The sequence below is a fragment of the Cervus elaphus genome, chromosome 30, assembly GCF_910594005.1.
Source record: "Cervus elaphus chromosome 30, mCerEla1.1, whole genome shotgun sequence".
NCBI lineage: Eukaryota > Metazoa > Chordata > Mammalia > Artiodactyla > Cervidae > Cervus > Cervus elaphus.
The window spans coordinates 53,164,102-53,182,691 of record NC_057844.1 but is presented as its reverse complement, the minus strand read 5'-3'; the positions used below and the strand labels follow the sequence as shown (position 1 = coordinate 53,182,691).

Below are 18,590 nucleotides of genomic sequence, written 5' to 3'. Positions count from 1 at the left end.
AAAAGACCCTGATGCTGCGAAAGATTGAAGGCAAGAAGAGAAGGGGGAGACAGAAGATGAGGTAATTGGATGCCATCACTGACTCAATGGACATGAGTTTGAGCAAACTCAGGGAGATAGTGAAGGACAGGGAAGGCTGGTGTGTTGTAGCTCACGGGGTCACAGAGTCGGACACGACTTAGTGACTGAACAACAACTATAAAGTGGATCTATTTAAATACTAGGTGAACAAGAATACAAGCGCTATGTGGACATAGCAGAAATTGTGGATATGGACTGAAGTTGGGGACACGTGGCTGTAATGGACATGGCCTTCTCCAGGACTGGGACCTGTTTGTTTCACCAAACCATATGCCCTGCTGGTGCCCTGGGAGCACTTGTATTGAGTTTTAGCATCAAGCCTGGTGTACTCTCGTCATCTCCGAGATCATCTCTTGCTCTTTGTACCCTGAAATAGGGGAATTTCTGCTAACAGTGTGAATTCTCAATTCTTGGAGTGCTTAGTATGTACTTGCTGACTTTAAATTGAATTCATGAAGGAGGCAGGTGATGCTCTGAATGATATTCAGCAAGGAGTATGAGAAATGATTAGTAGCACAGGTTTCTTTTTTATTTTATCTTATTTTTATGTGTGTGTTCACCTAATTTTTTATTGGAATTTAACTAAAAAATTGTGTTCGTTTCGGTCATACAACAAAGTGAATCAGTTATTTGTATACATATACATATCCCCTCCATCTGCAGCCACCCTCCCACTAATTCCCACCCTCTTGGTCGTCATGGAGCACTGAGCTGAACTCCCTGTGCTATATAGCAGCTTCCCACCAGCTATCTATTGGCTAGTGTATACAAGCCAACCCTAACCTTCCAGTTCATCCCACCCTCCCCTTCCCCACTGGGGAGCACAGGTTTAGAGGCACACCAACCTGAGTTCAAGTCCCTGGCCCAGCTGTGAATAGTCACCTAGGATAATTCACTTAACCACTCTGAGTCTCAGGCTCCTCCTGTGAAAAGAATCGATCTGATAATAATAGTACTGATTTCATAGGGCTGTTGTAAACTATATAATGTAAATGACGCAAAGTACTTCGGAAAGGGCTTGTCAGAAATATTTAATGAATATTTATTAGCATATTAATATCATGCTAGTTATGATCACTGGTAGGTAGTGGATCCAGTGTACAGTTTCATGTCTGTTTTGGAGAGAGGGCATGGTTTATGTATGGCCCAGCACAATCTGGCACTAAATATTTGCTGAATAAATGGATGAATGAATAAGCCTTGGAAGAAGTGAAGTGAGCTGAATTTGCACAAATTGAAGACATTTTGGCATATATGCTTTAAAAAGCTTTATAGTCAAGATGGGCTTCCCTTGTGACTCAGATGGTACAGAATCTGCCTGCAATGCAGGAGACCCAGGTTCAATACCTGGGTCAGGAAGATCCCTTGGAAGAGGAAATGGCAACCCACTCCAGTATTCTTGTCTGGGAAATCCCATGGACAGAGGAGCCTGGTCGGACACCACTGAACAGCTACCCTTTCATTTTCATGTTCAAAATAGCTTGTGTTCACCAAGGCAAAAATCAATCGTCGCCCTCCTTTTAAAGGGTGATAGGTTGTCCACATACTCATCAGCCAACATCACTTTTGCCTTTTACATCGCCGGAGATATCTCAGGTGAAACCAGGACAGGTGAGGATCCTCATAAGAAAAAAATCACTTGGGGCACTACAGGACTTGATAATTAAAGCTCACATGGTATTATAATTCCAGAGTCTGAGAGGCTGAGTTATTGGACTCACTGAAGAAATGCAATAATGTCCTCTAAATATCTTGCCTCAAGAATCACATTGCTCATAGAATTTGAAGTGCTTTTTGACCTAGACGACCTGAGGTTCTTGCTCAGCTTGACTAGCCTTTGGACAGGCTTCTTCTTGGCACTAGGTCCCTGACCTCCCATTTCTTGTAGCATTTACTTTAGAAAACTTATAAATTCTTTCCTTTTTTCTTGGAGATGTACATCTTCTACAACCCAGAAAAGCCTTTCTCAAGGACTTGCGATTTATCCCTTGGAAATGTAATCACTGAGGGAAATAGCACCCACGTCTCCAAACTCTGTGAGAAGGTGGGTACCTAACTTCAGTAAGGGCTAATTATCAAACACAGATGGCTTAATCATTGACCAGCCTGCCCCCTAAAAGTCCTCCAGTACTTTTCTTTTAAATATTTATGTGTTTATTTATTTGGCTGTGCCGGGTCTTAGATGCAGCATGTGGAATCTAGCTCCCTGACCAGGGTTCAAGCCCAAGCACCCTGCATTGGGAGTGAAGTCTTATCCACTGGACCACCAGGGAAGCTGTTCCTCCAGTACTTTTCTAGTAGTTCAGTTCAGGGTTCAAAAACTCCTCCCACATTTTATTTCAATGGAATTGAGTTCAATTTCTCTCCTATTGTAATAATCTTGAATAAAATCATCCTTGCCATTTGTAACAAGGGCTGGTACAATTTTTTATTATACTTTCATGAATTAAATGGGGGAGGTGAAGACTCACCCTGTGAATTTTCTGGCTGTCATTCAAGTTGGCCTGATACTGACCACAATCAATCAGGTAGGTCTAATAATGCCCAAAGTTTTCTAATGCTGAAGTTCATGGTATATTATGAATAGAGTGTGGATTGCTTGGTCTTAAGCCACACTGAATATAATGGTGACAGACTTTGGGCTGAAGCTCTGGCACTGGGAGTGCAGCTGATACAGAATTAATGCTGCTCAACTTCTCCAGTGAGGGCTCAACTAATATGCTGATTTTTAAAAAGCACACTGCTCTAAAAGAGTTAAATTGAAACTTGGATTGTCTGACCTGAAACTAAAGGTAGGAAGTTTTGGGTGTCTTTGCCCAGTTGAGATCAGGGAATTCTGGAAAACAGTTAGATAATGAATTTTACTAATTTGTTTTATCATATTATTCAGCTTCAGCTGCCTGCTGAAATAAGTTTCTTACTGAGTTGTAGTTAACATAAAACATTGTAGCTTGGGGAGAATATCATATTATTCTGGATCCAGGCTGGAGGCAAGGAGGGGGAGGGATGGATTCTTTGTTGACCATAGGAACGCTGAGAGCACATAGAATGTGTACTTAGAGGGCATAGCCTGGGACCAAGCAGTATGGTGTGTACCTGATAAAGAGAACCATTTCACCAGGACAGTGAGATCTACCTTCTGGCCTTGTTGTTTACTTCGCTGGTCTCTGAGCCAGGGTTGATCAACACGCCCCACGTGGGCCATGCCCACTGACCTGAATTCTGTTGGTAGAATGGAATTCAGCAGCTAGGCACCCTCTTTCCTTTGCTCTTTTTGTTCCTTTCTGGTCATCCTCAGCAGTCCCACTTCTATAACACATACCTCTGTCTTCTTTTCCCTTAGACTCTGGTGATCTTTAGTTGTCACATTGAAAACAGCTGCTCTGTGCATTATCAGTTGGCTATCCCCGCTGAGAAAGAACTCACCAATTTTAGGCTCCATGGCCAGTTCTCTCCTTTTATGGACAGGCAGGCTTGGTTGCAGTTCTGCAGGTCTAGTTGAAACGCTTCATGCCCTGGCAAGGTGAGAAGGGGAATTCTTTGTGACAGCTTGAAAGCAGGGCTTGAACTGGCGCTTACAAAGTTTCAACATTTTGTGGCACTTTCTCGGTTCAGGTCAAATGATGGTTGTTAGGTGTCTTCAACTTGATGACTAGGTGGTTAAAAGAAAAAGGAATGAGTCAGCACTTTTATAAAATAGAACTTCACCAGTGAATACTGATTTTTTTTTAAAAAATGTATGATGGATACTCTTAGTTCAAAGTGCTATTTTGGAGCAAACTCTGCCTACACTGATGAAGCCGCACTTGAGGAATGCATAACTGTGCATGTTTCTATTACGGGTAGATGGTAATTCCATGAATAGAGCTGTTGAGAATTAGAAGTTTGATGGGCTGTCAGCTGCCTCAGTCAGTGCCCGATGCTCAAGTGGAAAAAAGTTATAGTCTTAGGTTATGATGTGATCAGTGCCCACTGCTTCAGGCTTATCAGTCAGTGTTCCCCTCCTTGAATCCACCTTCTTATCTGTTTAATCTAAGTGAGCACCATCTCCCCTGGGGTCCCTCCTATATAGTCCCAGAGGACCCTGTGAGTGAGTCTATGTTAGCACTGAGAACACCATATTGCAATTATATATTTACTTCTTTATCTTTAAATCCTCAAAAACTAGCACCAGCCCTGTTTCAAGGTTAGCCCTGAGTGAATCCATTTTTTAGGGATTAATGGATATTATTATTTTTAGTTCAACAACATATTTGCATAAAGACTTTAATAATATTTTGGACATCTAATGAACAAGTATTCAAAATTAAAATATTTTAATCATAATTTTTTAAAAGCACAATATTTTTGTAAAATAGAGAAAAGAAAAATAATCACCCATGTTCCCAGTTTTCTTCTTTGAACACTTTTTAAATTCTTTACCAGAAGTATTTTAAGATAGTGTATCAAATTCGCTTTCTAGAAATCCCACTGGGACTGGAAATGCTTTAAATATAGAATCGATTTGGAAAGAAGTGTTATGTTTGCCATTCTTAGTCCTCCCATTAGACCCGTGATTGCTCCCACCAGTTATGTAAAGTCTTTATTTTTCTTCTAAGAAGTTTGGGAGTTGTCTTCACTGACATTACTCTAAGGTTATTATATTGTTTTTCAGAGTTTTGAGTTCTGATTAAAAATATCGTAGCAATGGCAAGAATATGGGGAAAAGGAAACCCTTGTACACTGCTGGTAGGAATGTAAAACGGTGCAGCCACTACGGAAAACAGTACAGAGGTTCCTCAAAGAATTGAAAGTGAACCGCCATATAATCCAGAAATCCTGCTTCTGGGTATTTACTCAAAAGAATTGAAATCTGGGTCTTGAAGAGACATCTGTACTCCCATGTTCATCACAGCATTAGTCATTAACAGACAAGCTGTGGAAGCAACTTGAATATCCACCGACAGAAGAATGAATACAGAAAATATGACAGACACCTATAAGAGAATGTTATTCAACCTCAAAAATGAATGAAATCCTGCCATATACAAAAACATGGGTGATCTGAAAGGACATTGTGCTAAGTGAAATAATCTAGTCACAGGAGGACAAATACTGTGTGATTCTGCTTATATGTGGACTCTAAGATGGTCAAACCCATAGAAACAGAGAGTGGAATAGTGGTTGCCAGGGGTTGGGGGAGAAGGAAATGGGGAGCTGCAGTTCGAGGGGTATGCAGCTTCAGTTATGAAAAACAAATGAGTTCTAGGGGTCTATCATACAACAGTTGTGCCTGTAGTTAACAACAGAATTTTGTAAACTTATTAATTTGTAGAGAGGACAGATCGCATGCTAGCTGTTCTTATCACAAAACAAATCAGAAAGCCAAGTTCAGGAGGGTTCCTAGAATATATTCAGTACTTGTCTTATCCTGACTAGCTCTACATAGCTTCCTGACATACAAGTGAGGCAACGACACAGCAGAATTTCTAAGTTCAGTGTCCTTATCTGTAAAACAAGCATACAAATAAGCAAGCAAATAAACAAGAAGGATACTAGGACAATACTAAAAAAAAGAAAAAAGAAACAAAATCATGGCCTTAAATGTTCAGCACCTTGGTCCTGCCAATCTAGCCATTCAAGTACAGAGTCTTTCACCGTTCCCTCATTTCCTCCATCTCCAGTCTCCTTATGGAAGTGACATGACTCCAGAGGAGACTGGGAAAGCTGTGAGAATTTACATAGTTGGGCTCTTGTTCTTTCATCCCTGGAGAAGGAAATGCAACCCACTCAAGTATTCTTGCCTGGACAATCCCACAGAGGCTGGCAGGCTACAGTCCTTGGGGTCGCAAAGAGTTGGACACAACTGAGCAATTAACTCTTTCATTACCACTCTGTTCAATATAGGTTGGAGACAGTATCAGTGCATGAGACTCTTATTCTTCTCCTGGCTTGTCCTGAAGAGTAAGAGAAGGGTCGACAAGTAGGAGAGTCTCATGGGAGAAGGAAGAACTGACCTCTCTTATTTACATTACTGGAAAACAATAACGGATGAAGAAGGAGCAGACAATTTGTGTCTCCATTTTGACAGTTACTCTATTATTTTTCCTCTAAAACTTTCTACTGTGTATAGATCTGATTTTTTTTAAAAGGAAGGATTCACTCCACTAAACAGATTCCATTTCTCAGGCAAGTGCAGGCATTTATGTTAAATCTTAATTTTCTTAAAAGATCTTAAGGAGTTATAATATAATTTGGGCATGCTTTTCTGAAGAAACTGCTTAACCAGCCTAAATGTCCAATCTCAGAACCATGAGCAAATAAATAGCTATAGTTTTAAGTCACTTGAATTTGTTGTAGTTTCTTATCCAGCAATAGCTAACTGATACACTGTATTTTCAGTAAATTCCATAATCTATGAAAAGAAGGAAAAGACAGGACATGGAAACTAGTAGTCATTTAATAAATGTTTGTTGAATAAATAATTGCCTGAGTGAACAAATGACTGAATAAATGCAAGAAACAGAGTTATATTTTTTTCTTAGTCAATTTCAGGTTTAACAAAGCTTATTTTGGTACCTGGAATGTTGATTTTCTTCTCCACTGCTGTGTCATCCAATACACATCTCTCTAATAGCAGCAGTTACACTGGGTTGTAGACATTCATGTGTGTTTTTCTTTAGATTATGTGCAATTTGAGACCCTGGACAGTTTGCTCACTAACTCCATATCCTTAATTCACATATGCTCAATGCACCCAAAATGTTGATTCTTTGGGATTTTAAAATTGTATGTGAAGTTTTGACTTCTGAAAACTTCATGACAGCCCTGTCAGTATCAGTGGTTCTAAACCATGGCTGAAAATTAAAATAATTGGAAAGGTTTAAAAAAAGAGTCCAGCTTTAGGCCAACTCAGCCTCTCTAGGAGGTAGGACTAGGCAATGCTGATGTGCATGCAGCCCGTGTGAGAACCTGAGTTCAAATGTCCTCAAATCTTATCAGTATTAGCACTGGGAAGTGACCCTCTCCAGCAATGAGAATCTATTGAGAAACAATTTGAAATCACTAAATATTCTAATTTTCAAAGTTAAAATATGAGTGATAACTGAAGTGCTACATATTATGTTATGACGTGAATGCATGAATTTGTGTAAAGGATACAGGGCAACTCATAAAATCTTATTATTGGTTATTTGGCATGGAATTGTCTATCTTTTAATTTTCCTTAATTTTTTAAAATTAAAACTATAAAATATTTCTTGCAATTTAAAAATTTTCAGACAAACACCAATTTATGTTTTCCATTTTATTTTCAGTCAAGTGTTTTAAGCTATTTCAATGTTTACTCCTTAGTGTTGATTTTGAACATTTAAAATTGGCTCATTTTAAAAAGTTTTCATTCAACAATAGCTCATTTAGAACAAATCCCTCAAGATTGCCTCTCACATGAATATTTATACCCTAAGATCTCAATTTGACAACATTAAGCTTTGTATTCTTATTTCTTAAACAACCAAAACATACTTATAGATTGATTTTAATGCCCTTTATTTTCTCCATTTGAATACACTATGATTAAAAGTTCACAGCCTTGGTTACATTACATAATTTGAGAAATAATCAACAATGTCCCTGGTGATTAAATATTCAAGTTTGCAATTATTTTGTAACTTTTGTTCTGCTCTTCGCTCACTCTAAAAATTATCATAAAATTTTGAAAGATGTCCTCAGTGTAGAATATGTCCATAAAATATTAAATATTCAATTTTCCTCTATCATGGCTTGAAAAATTCATAATTACATGATGATCCACATAATAACTCATTCTGAAAAGTCATATATGGCACTCCCTCTGTGACTGAGTTAATAATTTACTGCTGTGTGGGATTTTCACTCTGCACTGTTAGTCTTGGGAACATTTATTAAGCAAATGTTCATTTGCAAAGATCAGGATGTGAATGAAGAGGGTAAGAATTTAATGAGGAGTGACAGACAGGTGAACTGATTCCATATAGAACTTTAGTACAAGAGAAAGCAAAGAGCTTTATCTTTCATTGCCTCGATAGACACCTGAAATGAAATATAGGAGACAGAGGGCAGGAGAAAAAAAATGATGCTCTCCTGCAGGGGCCAACGGGGGGATAAATCAAGGGAAGCGAGGAATACAATTCAGGCCATTTGAAAAGATGCCATGGGATGTGATGTTCTGAGCTTATATAGAAAAGGGGATGCTGACTTTTTATTTTAAAAGCACCAAATGCTGCCAAAGAGAATATTTCACATCTTCTCTTTTTTCTTTTGGTATTCCAAATTTTTATTGACAATAGCTTGAGTGACCAAAGTATGCAACTGAATGATAAGTAGAAAGAAAGAGGCTTCCCCTAGACTGGTTATTTTAGGGCTTAGGATTGCTTACAGAGACTTTTTGGGAAAACCATGTTACTTAGATAAAGGTCTAAAATTTTTATATAACACCTAGGAATACACCTTAGAAATGAATAATCCATATTTTTTATGTGGGCCAGTTCTGTAGAGGTATAAGCAATGTGAATAATTTGATTCATTAAATAATTATATCTCTTGGAACTGTGACTTCACCTTTCCATGTTGTCTCAGGCAGATTTTGGGTTATTCACAACAGTGATGCATTACCAGGAGGAGTCATCAGATGGAACCAAGAAGAAAAAGGGCCTGGCTACCTTATTATTACATTAATTTCTGATGATACACACCATGGTTTGACAGAAGGGGTGAAGAATGCATACAGAGGTAAATTTTCTGCCATCTTAAATTCTATTTTGGGCTTCCCTTGTGGTTCAGCTGGTAAAGAATCCACCTGCAACACAGGAGACCTGGGTTTGATCCCTGGGTTGGGAAGATCCCCTGGAGAAGGGAAAGGCTACCCACTCTAGTATTCTGGCCCAGAGAATTCCATGGACTGTATTGGTCTGTTTGGGATATGGTGAGGGCTAAGTAAATACATAAATGAAAAAGCTAAAATAAACTGACAACAAAAAATAAGAACACACATGGATTTGAAATTTATTGAAGATTTATCTGCAGTCACCATTTCTAGTATTGTCATGCTTAAGTTTTTTCATCCATAATGATAAGTTAGGAAAACCAGAGGCAACCACCGAGGAGGATGTAAAGAGAGAAAAAAGTTTTGTTGATTGGAGGAGATAGATTTAATTTGGTTTGTCTCCCCTTCAAAGTAGAGGTTACATTTGCCATCTTTGACAGTGTTGAACTTTGCCTCAGTCCTGTGTTCCTGAAAAATAATGGAGGTGAAGATATATACCAGTATAGAAAGACCCTGGTTCAAATCCTGGCTTGCCTTTGGTTGACTATGTGGCCTTAGACATCTCACAACAACTCTGATGGTTTTCTCACATGGGAAAATGTGTATGGTAGATTAGAGAATCTTTTCAGAGCTCCTACCACTCTAAAATACCATGGACAGAGAATGATGCTAGTGTTTCCTTACAGATTGATAGAGACAATTCTAAAATCCTTTTCCTTTTTTTTTTTCCATCTCATTTATTTTGGGGGGAACATGTATTGATAGCCCTTTAGGTTTAATGTTTTGCCTTAAATTTTTTTATCCAGATGAAGAGGCTATGGATTCTTGAATTTCAGCATTTATTCTGAGAGCAAGCCAGAAATACTTGTGCTGAAAAGTATTCTTTGAACTTCAGGTTTATTACCTGGAGATATATGGCACTTTGACCAATAATAAATACCAGAGAATTCCTTCATGTGCAGTTCCCCAGGGCTGTATTAAAAAAAAAATTGTTTTCTATTGAAGAATAGCTGATTAACAATATTGTGATAATTTCAGGTGGATAGCAAAGGGACTCGGCCGTATGTACACATGTATCCACTCTCCCCTAAACCCTCCTCCCATCTAGGCTGCCATATAGCATTGAGCAGAGTTCCCTGTGTTATACAATAAGACCTTGCTGATTACCTATTCTAAATATAGCCGTGTTAGGGAGTTTGGGATTGACATGTAGGTGTAGGGCTTTAGATTTAGATAAGGGCCTGGGTGACATGCCAAGATGTCTTGCTTTCAAATTTCCAGCCACTTGGAAGAAATGTGTCTTCAGCATTCTCCTCTTCATGGAGATGCAAGTAGAAGCTGTTCTTAACCCGTGTTCAGTGAGGAATCACTAGAATATTTTTTTAAGATATAAAGAAATGCATGGGTTCTAGTTTTAACTTAGGCCCAGCTATTAAAACCAGATTCTTCCCATTTTATAAATACAGAATAAGAATTCTTGCAGTAGCATATTTTACAGGTATTTTGAATGAGACAGAAAGTCTGGGTTCCTTTTTCCATGCCCTGGTAGAATGACATATATGATTGCTACAGTCTATGTATACTTATGTAAAAGAAAAATATTTAATAACATTTATTTAAGAATCAAAATGCATCTAGTCTTTTCTCTCGAATCTCCTGGATTTATCCTCATTTCTGTTCTCAGCCCTCACTTTCAAAATGTAAATTCTAGCTTGTCCTTGCTGAAACTCACGCTGCATTTAGTGGTCAATTTACTCTTGTTTGCTACAACAAAGCCACCATCCCAAGAAAGGCTCAATTTTCATGTCAGATAGAGACCAGAAAAGGATTTATAACCAAGTTCTTTAAATCCTAATAAGTCAATTTCCTCATCAAAAATATTAGTTACCAAGGTCTAAATGAGGTCACTTTCAAATGCCAGGCAGAAATACAGTACTCAATGATCTACTGTAAGTAATTCCTCTAACTGTAAATTTTAAGATCACACAATGCAGAATTTTAATCAGAACACTGAAGAACCTCAAGCTGATTGTATCTCTACTTAGCAATAATGGTTAAAACATTAACAACAAAAACAGTGAGTGTTGGAGAAAATTCTTTCTAGACATCAAATGCAATGAGCTCCTGATTAATATGCATTCTTGTAACACCCAAAACATGCATATGTGAATACAGACACCCCTACATTTATATCATTAAAAGTTGCCAACAAAGTATAAGATTTTTGTAACTGCAATGAAAATATTTTGTAGGATATGTAAACTGGAGGCTCCACTGAGTTGCTCTAAAATTATTTGGTTAAAGGGTAAATACACCTTGTACATCATAATGAAAGTCTTATAGGTAGGGGTAGAGATTAACACTTCGGGCTGTCTACAGAATATTAATAAAATTCAATATATTTTCTAAAAGGTATAATTTATATTTTGTGGAAATGAGACCCTTTTCTAATAAAATTCTTCTGTCCTTCATTCTGTTCATATAATTCTGCTATAAATCATCCTGTAGGAATATTTTCCCCCTAAATATTCATCTCAGGGAGAACCTATTTAAATAAGCCCTCTTAGCAAGATCTTTCAGAATTAAAATTACACCACGAGCGATACTTCATCCAATATGTTTCCTCCTATAAAATTTTCTTATGCCTAAAATAATATTTTTGTTGAATTACATTATGTTCACATGGTTGATTTGAGGTGACTTTGATAGGAAAGAAACACTGTGGTAAAAGAGCAACAAATTATTATTATTATTTTTTTTAACAAATTATTTTTGCCTTTTTAATTGCACTTTCTCTGAGTCCGAGGTGTGGCAGCTCCTTTCTGCTCCCCCATCTACATATATAGTGAGAAAAACCTAAGGGCACTATTCTCAGCTTCACCACAAAGAAAGAATAAGAAGGAAGAAAAATTGCTGCTGGATATACTATGTTTCCTTGGCTTCTGGTAAACTAGAACATTATGCACTTTCATAGTCATCCAAAGCTAATTTTACCCCTACTGTCTGCTAGTCATTAGAATAAAATCTTTTATTTAGTTCTGATAGGAATATAGTAAGTAATTGGATTTCTTAGGATGTGAGGTAAAATATGGAGAGGAGATAGACGTGTCAGGCATACACACACACACACACACAATACATTAATGTCAGAACCTATGCAAGCTCTCATACTGGGGGTTGCCCCTTGAAAATATTACAGGAAGTTTCTGTGAATCAGACAGACTGACTCCTCTGGGCTTAGAGGAGCTTTTGATGAGGGTAATTAGCAAATCTCTTGCTTTTGTACATCATTAAGTGCTTGACATATGAATATTCACATACTTTATTTCATCTATTTTCCATATGGAAACTGAGGTTTAGTCAGGTTAAGTGACTCCCTAAGATTACACAGGTCTTGGAGATGTTTTCTTTTTCATTTGTTTGCTTATTTATTTAACTATCGTTGATTTACAAAAAAATACCCAACGCTTCATGAATTTGCATGTCATCCTTGAGCAGGGGCCATGATAATCTCTGTATTATTTCAATTTTAGTATACAGGCTGCTGAAGCAAGCACCTTAGTATTGTTTTCTGATGCAGAGGCCAGAACTCCACCAGTGTGTTGCTATCAACTCACCTGTTCATCCTCCTGGGCCTTCTGGGAGCCCTCGGTACCCAGCAAGAGATGGACCAGGGGCTCAGATCAAACGTGTACCTTTGTTGTGAGATCTACGCTAGAAGCAGTGGTGCACGCAGGCTCCACAGTCCTTGCAAACACTGGAGACTTGATAAACCCTCTGTGTGTGACATGCAGCATCACAGCCTAGAGAATAATTGTGTCTGGGAGCATAAACCACTACCCTTATCCTCTGTGACTTCCAAAACCAGTTGGTTTCCTAGAGAAGAGCAGACTAGAGAGCAGCTGCTGGTCTTTAGGACAGTTCACAGACATTTACGACATGCCCATGTTAATTATAAAATACAGTATTTGTGTGTGTGTGTGTTAGTTGCTCAGTCGTGTCCAACTCTTTGCAACCCCATGGCCTGTAGCCCACCAGCCTCCTCTCTCCATGGGATTCTCCATGCAAGAATCCTGGAGTGGGTTGCCATTCCCTTCTCCAGGGGATCTTCACAACCCAAGGATCAAACCCGTGTCTCCTGCATCTCTGTATTGCAGGCAGATTCTTTACCACTGTGCCACCTGGAAGTCTCTATTACTATTCGTAATAGTCATTACATCTATTATTATCTTCCGCACTTAATAGGTAAGCAGATTTAAGCACCCGAGAGGTTAATTACTTCCTCAAAATCACATAACCAGGATCCAGTAGAACCAAAATCTGAACCCAATCAGAACTTAGGCTAGGCTTTGCTGCCCCTTTGGATAGTTAGGAGCTGTACTAAGTGATGAAGAGATCAAAATCAACAAGGGTCCTTCCTTAATAAACCCGGAGTCTGTATGGGAGATAAGGCTTCCCTGGTGGCTCAGATGGTAAAGAATCTTCCTGCAGTGAAGGAGACTCAGCTTCCACCCCTGGGTTGGGAAGATCCCCCAGAGAAGGGCATGGCAACCCACTCCAGTACTTTTGCCTGGAGAATCTCATGGACAGAGGAACCTGATGGGCTACAGTCCATAGGGTCACAGTCAGACACGACTGAGCCCAGCACAGCACAGACAGGTTGAGCTGGTCCAATCATAGTTTCAGGTAAAGGAGATGTAGACTAGGAAAGGATGCAGCGGAAGACAGTCTTTGTGACCTCAGAAGACAGTGGGAAGGAGAGAGAAGGTGGATGAGATGGGAGATGTCCACCTCCCTGGGGTTGGTTTGGGTGGCAGTGGTGTGCAGTGAGGAGGTGGTGGGCACTGGGGTCACCCCCCTGTCAGTGAAAGGGGAGGCAGTCAAGGGGGAGGCCCACGCTCCACTCCCCTGTTTGGAATTCCGATTGCAGTCTGCTCCACCCAGAGCCTCATGAGGAGAGAGGAGGTGAGGTGTGATCAGACAGAGCAAGGTCTTCCCGGTGCTCTTGAGGTTTTCTCAGTTCCACGCTGTAGAAGCTGAGTTGATGCACAGTCGACCAGTCTTGGGGACAGGACTGCAGGTGACTCTTCATGAGCCAGGGCTCTGGATAGTGGACGTGATGGAGACTCAGGATTTTCCCAGGAGCCAGAAGAATAAAGCACATGTGCAGGACGCCCAACTGCCAGATGGAGTCAGCACACAGCAGAAATATGAAGCGCCAGCCAGGGCACACCCAGGACTCACGTGTCTGCTAGTGTCAGCCTCTGTCCCCCATACCCCTGGAGCTGAAGGCACAGATCCCCTCCTCTTTATAGAGGAGAGAAGCTGGGTAAGCACGAGCGCATCTGAGAGTCTGAACTGACCAAGACACAGTGTGAGTTAACAAAGCCACCCTCCCACACCATCTGCAGCATGGAGACAGCTCTGGGCAGTCAGGGTCTTCATAAACATGCTTTCTTCTTCTCTGAGGTCTTGCTTCCTTTAGCATGACATGTGAGATAAAAGCACATTTACAACAATCTGCTAGCAAAAGAAGGAGAAAAATGTTTAACAAACCTGTATCATGCGTACTGTTTTTAGTAAGAATATTTTGTTTATTCTTATTTGTAAGAAAAGAAGACTTACTACTAATGCAGCATTTTAACGTAGCAAAAAGTGATTGGGCCAAGGAAGTGCTTACTAGGAAGTATTTTCTGAGATAAGGTCTAATTCTTTAATTGCCATTAATTTGTACCCAATTAAAAGGAGGCACTAAAAACCATAGTGAGTATAAATGAAGGAAATCAAGTTGGTGAAGAGTCTGGAAACCCTGGGGAGTTTCCCCTACTGAAGATAAGGCAGTTGTGAAAAAACTACTGGCTGCAAATATATAAAGGGTTCTGTTGATAAAATCAGGTAATCAACATAAATTTGCTTTATAGGCTCTATAGTGCTTTGGAGATGTTAGCTTTTTCTACCTTATTTTATTTGCTGTAGTTCCAGATGACAGAAGCAGACCCGATGGGTCAGATGGGTAAAGAAGCAGATTGTACCTCTGTGTATAAAATTGTGAGGCATCTGATAGTGGAATGTGCTGCCTTAAACATGGAAACTGACAATGTTTGGGGACAGGATGAATTTGTCTTTAAGGTCACTTTCAGGCCCTAAGTCTCTGCTGTTCTAGGAAATGATTTCTTGACTTTCTTAGTTCATCTATGGGTCTTTCTTCCTTAAAATTAAAGAGGAGAAATGACTTTCTCCAGGGCAAGTGTCTGGAGCTCTACTAAGTCGGTTCAGTCATGTCCAGCTCTTTGTGATCCCATGGACTGTAGCCTACCAGGCTCCTCTGTGCATGGGATTCTCCAGGGAAGAATACTGGAGTGGGTTGCCATTTCCTTCTCCAAAGGATCTTGCCAACCCAGGAATGGAACTGGGTCTCCTGCAGGCAGATTCTTTACCTTCTGAGCCATGGGGGGAAGCCCCAGGTGTCTGGTAAGTGGTGGATTTTTGCACTTATGAGGATAAGTGAACATATAGCTGTTGTTCAGAACGCGGGCCTTGGGTCAGCAGCTGTAGCACTGTCTGGGAGCAGGATAGAGAGGAAGAACCTTGGCCTAGGCTGAGTCTGCAGGAAGGTGGGAGGAGCTCGGAGTTAGATCCTGGGGGACCCCCTGGAAGCAAACTCCCAGAGTGTGGGAGCGCTCAGACCTGGGAGACTCCAGAGCTCTGGGAACCAGAGCAGCTTCAGCTCAGACTCCTGCCTGCCCTTCCATCAGGGCAAGTAACCCAAACCTCAGAGCGAACCCAGGGGGGCTTATTTTGGGTTAAAATCAGTAGTGCCCGGTGTCAGGACAAATACAAATCAAATATAAGAGGCTTAATTCCTCCTGATGAAAATAAGGAAAGAGATTTCCCTCCCCTCCTTTTTCTCAGAGCGTTTACTTTGCCCTCCCAGTCTGCTGCTGGTCACTATCGCTGCTCAGCCACTAAGTCGTGTCTGACTCTATGCGACCCCACAGACTGTAGCCCACTGGGTTCTTCTGTCTGGGAGATTTTCTTGGCAAGAACACTGGAGTGGATTGCCATTTCCTTCTCCAGCATTTATTTTAGAAAACATGTAATTACAAGTACTTCTTCATCTCTTTGAAATATATAAGAAACTTTTAGAAAACTAGATAGGCCTTTTTTCAGCTTTCTGACCTGGGAATGTCTTTCTCGAGGACCTGGGAGGTTATCTCTTTAAACATCAAGGGAGACAGGGCCCCCATCTCTCAGTCTCTGTGAGTGGATAAGAACCTGATTTTGGTGGGTGTCTTATTCCAAACTGCAAAGCTACTTCCTGTCACAAAGAGATGAGTAATGTGTTTTCACTCTGGAAAAAGCAAAATTAGCCAACACGAATGGTCACCCCAACTACCAGGTGAAGTCAGGATGAACCGCTTATTACAGATGGTGCTGTCAAGCGCTCTGACTTGAGGACTAGTTCCTGTTCGAGAATATGTATGCAGTGGCTTGCATCTTCTGAAGATTCTTTTCTGTCTTTACATCCGTCTCTTAGTGGATTGCCTCTGATTCGCTTTGCTTTCTGGTTCAATGCTTATTCAATGATAAACGTGTTTTCTCGCTCTACTATTTTTGTGGAGAGGTTTTCTGTATCGGAAGATTTTGTTTTTAAAATATATTTCCCCAACACCATATTGTTATACTGATAGATTAAGTATCTTACCTATCCATTCTATCCTTCCACAGGGCCCTCCCTTCCCTTCTCCCTCCCTCCCTCCCCTACTCCTCAGCTGTCATTTATCTTTTCTTTATCTTTCTATTTTTTTTTTTTTTCCAAATTGGTATGGAAACCCATTCTCCAGTGAAATTATTCTGTGTAGATGGGCTGGAATGTTTATGAGAGGACATATGTCATAGAAGTTCTGAAAAAAGATGACACCATGGAACCAACGATTAAAACACTGGTTTAATCCAGAGTGTTTTCTTTGCAGTGAGGAAGTTTAGAACTGGGCCCTCTGGTGTTGAGAATTTGGAACAAAGGAAGTTTCCTTCTCAAAAGTAGATGTTTATTTTAGGATATTGGTAAATGTTAAAAAATATGAGCTTCTCATTCTGAGAGGTATAAGGTTGGAAATTATAAAATGCCTATAGTATAGTATAGTATAATATAGTATAGTATAGCACATATGTGTGTGTGTGTGTGTGTGTGTGTGTGTGTGTGTGTATGTTAGTTACTCACTTGTGTTCGACTGTTTGCGAACCTATGAACTCTTCTGTTCATGGGATTTTCCAGGCAAGAATAATGAAGTGGGTTGCCATTCCCTTCTCCAATAGTATAGTATAGTATGATGTTATATTTATTACATTGCAATCAGTTCATCTATATTTGTGTGTATCTATATCTGTCTGTCTATCTATCATCAGAAGCCATTTCATTTGTTCTTTTGGGGATGAGAAAAACATTTATTTGAATATGGTGATGAATTCCATGTACTAGCAGACAGGGGAGATGCAAATTATTACCATTGTTCATTTCCAAGGTATCCTTCTTTGGTTATAAAAGCTACCCAAAGAGCATATTAGTGAAACAGTTTATTTAAAAGTACTCATTAAACAAAAATATAGAACTTCTGAAATGATTTAAGCAAGTGATATGATTCTGTTTCTATTGATACAATACAAGAGTTGATGAGCTCCCTAACTCTTCAGTGGGGAGCAAGTTCCTGGGAGGCCCCACCCAGCTTGAATAGGGATGCCTTGTCATGTCCCTGACCTTCCTAATAAACTATAACAGCAGCGTTCCTGGTGAATAGTCTCCTTTGTCAGTATCAGTAAATACTTAACCTTTTGAAGCCAAAATGCACATCTGAGGTAAACATTAAAATATCTCTTAATTCTCTCAGAAAGCTTAGACTCTGAAATTGTTTGCACAAGACTGTGACTTAATTTCTGAACCTTACCTTTTTCTCCCCAGAGGTTTTGACCTTGTCCATGCCAGAAAGCCACAAAGCAATGTCTGGCATACGAATAAATACAAATAAAATCTCACATTTTGCATAACCTCAACTATCATTCCACACAGCACAGGACTATCTTAGGTCTACTGATGAAGAAGTCTATTTTTACCACAAATTCAAAGCTATCTAGTGTTACTTTTCTTAATTAAGCTGGGCTGATCTCACAATTCAAAAGGCTTCATTTTTTTTTCCTGCGTAAATTAAACTCCCTGTGCAATGCAGTGACCAAAACAAATAATCTATGACCTACAAACAAGACACTTGCATTCCCTGAAGAATTACGCTCTTGTTTCCTCTAGGTTATACATCTTTGAGACTCTCTTTGGTGTAACGACCTTCTGGTGCTCATTAGCAAGCTGATTACCATTAACACAGCTATAATGCAGCAATTTTCTTGGTGTATGTCTAGGAGAAATGCTCATCTGAATGCAGTCAGGGGACAAAATTAACTGCATAAATCTACAGCACAAACTGGATCTCGTCCAACTTTACACACGTCGTCTTTCCTCTCCTAGTTGTGACATCATGGTCCAGATTCCCACTGACGGCTTAATAAGTATCTCAGGGTTTCATATTTAATTTCCTTTCATCTCTGTATATTACATTTCCAAGCTTAATTTCAAGAGTGCCTGACCACCTTATTACCATGTCTGGCAATATATATTTACCTTTAATCTTTTAGCTATGTCCCCTAATGGCTGTTTTATGAGATTCTTATCTACTTTATT

At 39.7% G+C, this 18,590-nt stretch overlaps 1 non-coding gene across 1 annotated transcript; it reads right to left on the bottom strand.

The window, feature by feature from the left end:
* Nucleotides 1-12,316: 12,316 nt before the first annotated feature.
* LOC122687127 lies at nucleotides 12,317-12,420 on the bottom strand. The gene has a single exon (XR_006339029.1). It is a non-coding gene; the product is annotated as a U6 spliceosomal RNA (small nuclear RNA).
* Nucleotides 12,421-18,590: the final 6,170 nt, after the last annotated feature.